The following is an 8,459-nucleotide window of genomic DNA, read 5'->3' as shown; positions in this document are numbered from 1 at the left end:
GACAGATCCAGTCCATCAAAAAGCCGTCGGTTTTGGTAGCCACTCACCGTATGTGGCTTTTGAGCACTTGAAATGCGGCGAGTTGAGATGTGCCGAAAGAAGGAGATATAAATACCAGATCCCAAAGACTGGTTAAAACAAACGAAAGAAAGAAAGAAAGAAAGAAAGAAAGAAAGAAAGAAAGAAAGAAAGATCTCATGAGCGCTTTTCATGTGGACCGTTTGCGGAAACGATCGCATTTTGGGTGTATCGGGTTAAATAAAATATCAGCAAATCGAGGTCATATGTGTCAGTTTGAACTTTTTTGGTACGGCCGATAGAAAATGCCAAATTACATATGGGGCCTGCACTGTTTTCCTCCCGGATGGCGCTGATGCAGAGGAACCAAATATCCGCTGCAAGTGGGTCTTCGATTTGTTATTTATAAGATTAAAAAAAAAAACAACAACAAATCCTACCGGCAGGGTTGTCGTGAGGACTAAGTGGGATAGCCTAGTGACCCGTTTTCTGAAAAGATAAAATTAAAACCCAAACAGAGGTGAAGGGGACCCACTCATTTTGCCTCCTGTCCCTGCGCCCCGTGCACACGGAGCGATCAGTGAAAACTCTCCAGGCAGAGCTCCCCGGGGAGACAGAGTCCGGGTGGAGGGGGGTGTGCCGGAAGTGAAGATTTCCATCCCTGGGGATTCTACTCTGTGGCTTTCAGCTGGACGCTACTCCAGAGGCCCCACACCGCCTCGACTTGGGATGGCTTCTCCTCTCTAGATGCCTTAGAAACAAGACATTGAACTTCAGCCGTTCTCAGGGAAAATTGCAGACGATTGCCATGGCACAGTCCCAGCAAGTTCGAGCCAGAGGGCCCCTGGGTAGTCATCTTGTACAGTTGAGATAACCGAGTTGTCCCAGTGGATCTGGAGTATTCCTGGTTGTAGCACCGAGAGTCCCACATTCCAGGAAACCCCTCAGTCCCAAACCACCTAGGACGATCGGTACTCCAGGGGTGAAGGTCCTCACGTCCAGGTTTCACAGACCTTCCCTTGTGAGAAGAATCGCCACGGGACATTTGTTAAGATACAGATCCCCGGACCCCCCTCCTCCTTCAGAATCACTAGGGCCACAGCCCCAAATTGGGACCCCCCCACCAACTCCACAGGCGGCTCGACATCCAGTCAGTTTCGGGAACACAAATGGGAACAATTGTTGTGTTATGCGGATGGGGAAACTGAGGTCCAGAGAGGGGCACTTGGGTGAAATCGATACCTTTAAAGGGCCTCCTTCCTCATAATGATTCCAAATGACAGTACAAAACGGGCTGTAAATCAGGTATAAGAAAGTTAAACAACATTCCGACGTTCCCTCGTGGAGTCTATTTTATTGACCTTTTTTTAATATAAGAAGCATTTTGTAGGTGTCCTCCTCCTTTGCTGGTGCTCATGGCCCAGACTTGGTCTCTCTCCTGGATGGTTCATCCTCAGGCAGTGCCCAGGTGGACGGCCCGGACCCCAGGACCTTGCCATGACAGGTGGTACCTGAAACCACAGCTGTTTAGAGAGCTCTGGGTTCCTCTCCCCAACCTGGGAAGCGGGGTTTCTGCTCGGGCCTGCCCGAGGCATGGGATGTCCCTCTGGCACACTCCTTCTAGGCCCTTCCTGACACAGGTAGTGCCCAAGGATAGTGCAGGGTGAGGAGCTCCTCCTGGAACACTTGTGTGGAAATAGGGGCTGGTGGGGAGAAAGTGGAGGGACCCGGACCCCATGAATCCTCTGTCACTGCAAGACACCATAGGGTAAACGTTGGGACCCTTTGGTTACCAGTTGAGTGAAACAAGAGTCATCTTTTTAAAAAAAAAATTATTAATTTATTTCTTAATGTTTATTTATTTTTGAGAGGGAGAGAGAGACAGAGTGTGAGTCAGGGGAGGGGCAGCGAGAGAGGGAGACACAGAATCCGAAGCAGGCTCCAGGCTCCAAGCTGTGTGCACAGAGCCCGACGCGGGGCTCGAACTCGCAAACCGTGAGATCACGAAGCCGACTGAGCCGAAGTCGGACGCTTAACCGACTGAGCCACCCAGGCGCCCCGAAAAGAGAGTCATCTTTTGCAATACACAGACTACTTACTCTGTGTCCTTTTCCTGCTCAGTCACGCTCGGTCAAGCCTGATATTCCCGTCGCTTGGTCTCTCGGTTGCCAGATTTTTCCTTTCTTGGAAAGGAAACGGCGTGTGGCATGGGAGAGCTCTTGCTCTGGGGCTGGACGATGTGGGTCCAAAGTCCAGCTTTGCCACCTACCGGCAAATCACTTAGCCCCCCTGGATTTCACAGCTCCCGAGTGAAACGAGGCAACAGCACCAGTCCTTCAGCATCACTGCGAGGATTAAAGGTACAGTAGGTAAACGTCTCGGGCGCACGGTCGGAATCCATAAATAATAGTAGCTGCATAATCATCATGGTGTCCATCAAAGTGCCTGGTGTATATTAAGGGCTCGGCGCCTGTCTCTGAGACAGACTCCACTCCCCAGTGACCCCGAGTCCCCAAGGGGAGAGTCTACACGAATAAAAAGAAAGGTATGCAAACAGACAAGCAAAGACATCCAGGCAGTTGGTGTTTTCTGGCTGTGAGGCCTGCCCTGGTTTATTTTGGCAGCTGCCTCCGCCATCAGTATGGAGGCAGAAATGGCAGTAAAACAAACGATCAACCAAGGAGGGGAGGCCGTTTGGTTCCAGCTTCCAAAGGAGAACCCAGCTGTCCCTGCGGTTGAGATGTGATGGGTCCCGAGGTTCAGATCCGGCCTTCGCATGCTTGCCCTCCACATAGCGGGATGTTTCCAAGATCGCTGGGCTGGGAGGAGTTCAGGTCGTTGTGCTAAATTCAGGGGTAGCCAGCCATATATTTGCTCGTGATCCTGCAGTCTGGGCTGGGCGCAGTGGCTCTACCAAAGGTCATCTGGAGTCATTCTTGCGTTGCTGCATTCATACGATGGTTTGGGACCAAGATCCAGGATGGGCTCTTGGACGTGTCCGGTGACTCAAGGTGCTTCGGTTGAGATGGCTGAGGTGGCAGGGGGAGGGCGTCTCTCTCCACGTGGCCTCTAGGCCTCAAGGAGCCCAACCCCGGCTTCCTCGAGCGGAGTCTGTGGGCAGCAGAGGCCGTAATGGGAAGCCGCATACCTCTTGAAGGCTCTGGGACTCCCACAAGATCACTGCCGCCATATTCTATCAGCCACAGCAGTCACCGGTCAACCCGCATTCAAGGGGTGGGGAAATAGACTTCATCTCTTCGAAGAATCCACATCAAGGATGTGGGTGCGGGGAGAAGGGATTCATCAGCGACCATTCGTTACGACTGACCCCAGCAACACAAGACATTCTCTAGGATTCGACACTCAAGGCCCTGTCCTCTGGTTCCAATACCCTTTCACCATCCTGGTGAGCTTCTACGCTCCGGCTTCCTTCTCTGAGTGTCTCAGACCCTTTCTCTCCTTTGGGCCTTTGCCCGTGGGTCACCTTTGGCAGGGCTCAGTGTGAACGACACAAGCCCTGGAGTCAGCCTGGAGTGGGGCACCCCGGCTCCACCCCTCACTCCCAGCGCCATGACCTTGGGCCAGTACCTCCACATCTCCGAGCCTCATTCCCTCCACGGTTGATGAGGACGCTGAGGCCTGCCCCCATCAGATGGCTGTGGCGATGGGGTGAGAGACAGCAGGTCAGGTGCCTGATGGAGAGCCCGCCCGGCACTGGGAGGTGACCGCTAAGTGGCGGTCCTGGTCCGCTCCATCCTCGGCCTCCACGTCTCTGCCTGGTGCACACCTACGTGGTTTTCTATGGCATACCCTTTGAAGGTTTTCCCTGGTTCCGTCCAAGCCTCACCCCAGGGAGAAGTAGCCACTCCCTTCTTTCGGCTCCCGTGGCCCTCTGCAACACCCCCACTTATGTCCCAGGTCCACGGTGACGCGTACACGTGTGTCTCCCCGAGTGGCAGCTCTTGTATCCAGGGACTGCTTATCATCCCTTTATCTGCAGGGCCCAGAACACGGCAGGTGCTCTGCACGTGCATTCAGGGAATGAACAGGTGGATGTCTGGGTTCCCAGAACTCAGGGACGCTCTTGTGCGCCTGGCACCCATTTCTCTCACGCCCGACTGCCACGGAAGAGGAGTGGAAGGGAAACAGGCATCGGGTCTTTGTTCCAGCCATGGGGCCTGTGGACACGTGATCCAGGGCCACGATGGCGGCTCTGGGTACAATGCCTGGCAGCTGCTGAAGCTCCGTCCGCCATCCCTAACTCCTGAGGGCTGCACAGCTCGAGAAGAAGGGGAGCCACGCTCTTCCCGCAGGGCCGTGATGCATTACAAATTCAGGCATCAAGCAGGAAGGCTACAGCTCAGTGCCCATGAGATAAACGCACACAGCTCGTTTGCACAGAGCAAACATGCTGGCTGCTGTCAGCTTTGTTGGACCCACAGGGACCACAGCGTGGGGATCATGGAGGCTGGCTTCAGGCGGACGGGCCTCACCCTTCCGGCTCAGCAGGAAATAGTCCTTGCCGCTGAGACTTCCGGGGGGGGGGGGGGGTAGGACGGGACTGGGTTCCAATTCTAGCTCTGTCACTCAGCGATTCAAACCTGGGCTCATCTCCTCTCCTCTCTGAACCTCCAATTTGTTCATCGGTAACATGGGGATTATGGGAACTCTTTGGAGAGGCCCCGGTGAGGATCGAATAAGGGAACGTAAGTGGTATATGATGGGCATAGTATACGTGCGTTTTTCACTGCTCCAAAAACCTTCTCAGGTTCTCCGATCTGTGACCGTGGCTCTGGCCGATAAGTTATTCCATAAAAGTAACTGAGCTTGTTAAGTGCCTTCCTAGACTTTTAACGAGGTTTATCGGATTTTAGGAAATAGCAAAGTATAGGTGTTAGGGGCTGCTAGGTTCACTCACTGGGCAATAAGTATCAATGCTAATAATGGGGCTAACAGATGAGCATCTAACATGAGCCTGCGATCATTCTAAGCATTTTATTTTTTATTTTTATTTTTTAAGTAAAAAAGCCCATTTTTTAATGCTTATTTATCTTGAGGGAGAAAGAGAGAGACAGAGCACGAGCAGGGGAGGGGCAGAGAGAGAAGGAGACACAGAATCCGAAGCAGGCTCCAGGCTCCGAGCTGTCAGCACAGAGCCCGACGCGGGGCTCGAACCCGCAAACTGCGAGATCATGACCTGAGCCGCGGTCGGACGCTTAACTGACGGAGCCAGCCAGGCGCCCCTCTAAGCCTTTTACATACATCCTTCAGTCTTGGCAACCACACTGTGAAGTTGATGATATTATTTTTCTGGTTCTATGGAGGACAGACACTGAGGCCCAGAGAGGCTGAACACCATTCACAGTTACACAGCCAGTTAGAGGCAGAGCCTGGTTTCAAGCAGGTGGTCTCAAGCCCCAGCCTGTGTCTGAACCTCGGGGCTATACCGTCTACGAGGGGCTCATTCTGGGTTCCCAACCTGATGGCATTTTACAGTGCTAACTGTGCTGTCGCAAATGACAAGGACAAGAGTACCTGATGCTCGCAGAGCACTTACCCGTGAGTGCACCTGGCTGAGGCTTGGGTGCTCGAACCCACAAACCGTGAGATCATGGCCTGAGCCGAAATCGAGAGTCAGAAGCTCAGCAGGCTGAGCCACGCAGGCGCCCCTGGCAGAGCCCGCCTTTAACCAGCACGTAGCTCTTACAAGCGGAGGATGACGCAGGTGCATGAGTTTCTGGAAACGCCCAAGCTTAGTCTTGGCACGTCATTACTCAACCGGCGCAACTCAATTCCAAGACACCGCACGGGGCAACCGCTTTGACCTCAGGGCTCCCCACCTACACGGCAGCTTCGCGAGGGCAGGTCTCCTTCCTGAGCCCACCGTGGCTGCTCCTGCCAGCCCGTCAGCCTCATGCCCCATCCTTCCCTTCACCAGAGGGTCTCCCTAGGGGCAGGACTTAGCCACCTGGGTCCATGGGCCTCCAGAGGATCATCTGGATAGAATTCAGGGGGTCAGAGAACTTGGAAGGGAATAACAAAAAATCACAGCTCTGCGTTCACTTGATGTCGACTGAGTTGAGTATTTCCTTTAGTTGTGCGTCACCTCTAGAAATCCCATATAAATTCCTCTCACGTTGTATAGGTGCAGATGCCTTGAGATACCACTTACGCCCATCACTGCCTCGAAATTATGGTGCTTATTAGACCTGCCTCTGTATCTTATTATTGAATGCTTTAATAAAGAAGCACATATCGTGCTAAATTATAAATTTGTGGTTTTAATATTTTGATACTATTTTTAATGTAATTAGTGCACCTTCTAATCCAATATATTTTTATTGGATGCATTGAAAAACAATATTCCCAGGAGTCTCTAGTCTTTATCAGACTTCCAAAGAGTCCCTGGCTCATGAAATATTTATAGCAATCCTTTGAGGTAGGACTCTGTTACCGCCTCTCATAATTCCCATTTTACAGAAGATAAAGCTCGGGCACAGGGAGGCCAAGGATACGGCCCAAGGGTACACAGTTAGTAAGTGAAGAACAAGGATGTGGATTCAAGGCAATCTAGAGCAGAGCCTGCGTTCTTGGCCAGCACACTTGGTCTAGGCCCCCTCGGTGCCCTTGTAGGCTTCCAGACCATTCCTCCCTGGAATGTAATCACTGCTTTATCTCTTGGCAAACTCCAAGGACCCTCAAGATGCCCAACCCTCAAGATGCTTGGGCATCTTGGTTGGGCATCTACCCAACCCTCAAGATGCTTGGGACTGGTTTTATGGGTCTCTGAAACCCTGGCGCCTGAGCCAATGTTGAACCCAGAAAGGGTTCTAAATAAAAGTTTTTGAATGAATAAACCCATAATGCATCGTACACTGTTGAGCAAAGACCCCTTTTTCCTGCCAGCATCTTTAGTGCATTAACAAAAAGGCCCCAAACCAAATAATGTGTCCACATTTTATAATGGCATCAGTATCGAGTTGTGCATTTTTACAGCACTTTTGACGTGGCCAAGAATTTTTATATCCCTTCGACTTGAACCTCGAGTGTAAATTGGGCTGGACGGGAACGAGGCACTTGCTTTCACAGAGTAGTAAATGGAGGCTCCAGGCGATTGGTTCCAGGCAGTAAAGCACAGGGATGAAGGGCAGAGGCTGGGATCCCAGCAGTGGCCTGGATTCAAGCGCAGCTCAGCCACGCCCTGGCTGACCACGCACGAGAGCTTCACCTCCCAGAGCCCAGTGACCTCACCCACAGGACGGGGACAGCTATAGCCGCCATGTGGAATCGCCGTCAGCCTCACAAGGGAGGGTGCGTGCTGTCCAGAACAAGTTTCTGGCATGCCGTCAGGACGCAGTAAATAGTGTCGGCCCCCCAAGATCAGGGGAAGGATGTTACGGTGTTGGTGTTACCGCAGGGCAAATGCAATCGAGAGCGTGTGCCGCAGCCGGGTTAGAATTCAGTTCTCGTGCCAACTCAGCCACACGGCTGGAATAAAACCCCGTCCTTCCCCGGACCTTGGTGTCCTGATCCGCAAAACACGGGGGGTAAGACAGGTTCAGGATGCCTGGGCTCCAAGTGCCTTCTTCACATGAAAGTTCTGTGCAGAGTCAACTTGGAAAACAAAACGGGGGGCTGCCCAGTGTAGAGACAGGGTGGGACCCCCCTCCCCGCCCCCGGCTGGGGGGGCTGTTGGTGGATTTCGGCGTCTCTAGACGGGCTACCTCGTAAGGTAAGGTAGCCCGCTTTCATCCATGTTCCAACTTCTCCAGCCCAACTCTTAGGGTGTGTACGTCTTTAAGGAGAGTCGGGATCTCCCCACCCCAACCTGTTCCCTTCTTTCCCCTGATTCTCACTGTCCTGATTGGGAGCCTTGGGGCTTCCTGGGAACATAACATTGATGCAAAAGGCTGACTACACAGGGCCTCTGCCAGGGGACGCTCTCGGGAGCTGAGCAGTGAGCTGGGCCGGTGGAACCCCCCTCCTACGGGATGGGTCCATGGGCCCGCGGTGTAAACGGCCTTTGTTACTTCATAGTGTTAAACCGCGGCGCTGGGAGACCGGAACCGTGTGGAAGAACGCAGCGGGGTCAGGCCAGGCTGTGGCGAGGCTCGGGGAAAGCCTATCGAGTGGATCTTCTTTCCCAAGTGACTTTCCTCATGTAAAATTGTCTTCTATTATTGCTGGAAAAGGGGTTTTTAAAAGAGGTTAACACGCGACTTAATGAATATGGAGTAATAATGTTCCTTGTATCAAATTAAAATTCTAAGAGTGCCACACGAAACAAGTACATTAGGAGTATCCGACATTATGTATGATTATTACCGGACTGCTTGATTGCCCTACATACTTGGGAGTAAAAGAAACAGTTCCAAGTCTTGCATTTGAATTGGCGAGCGGCACCCTCACGGTGAGAATCTGGGCAGGCCAGAAGCATGCCC

This window comes from Felis catus, chromosome D1 (assembly GCF_018350175.1).
Source record: "Felis catus isolate Fca126 chromosome D1, F.catus_Fca126_mat1.0, whole genome shotgun sequence".
Taxonomy (NCBI): Eukaryota; Metazoa; Chordata; class Mammalia; order Carnivora; family Felidae; genus Felis; species Felis catus.
Note: the sequence above shows the minus strand (reverse complement) of the source record.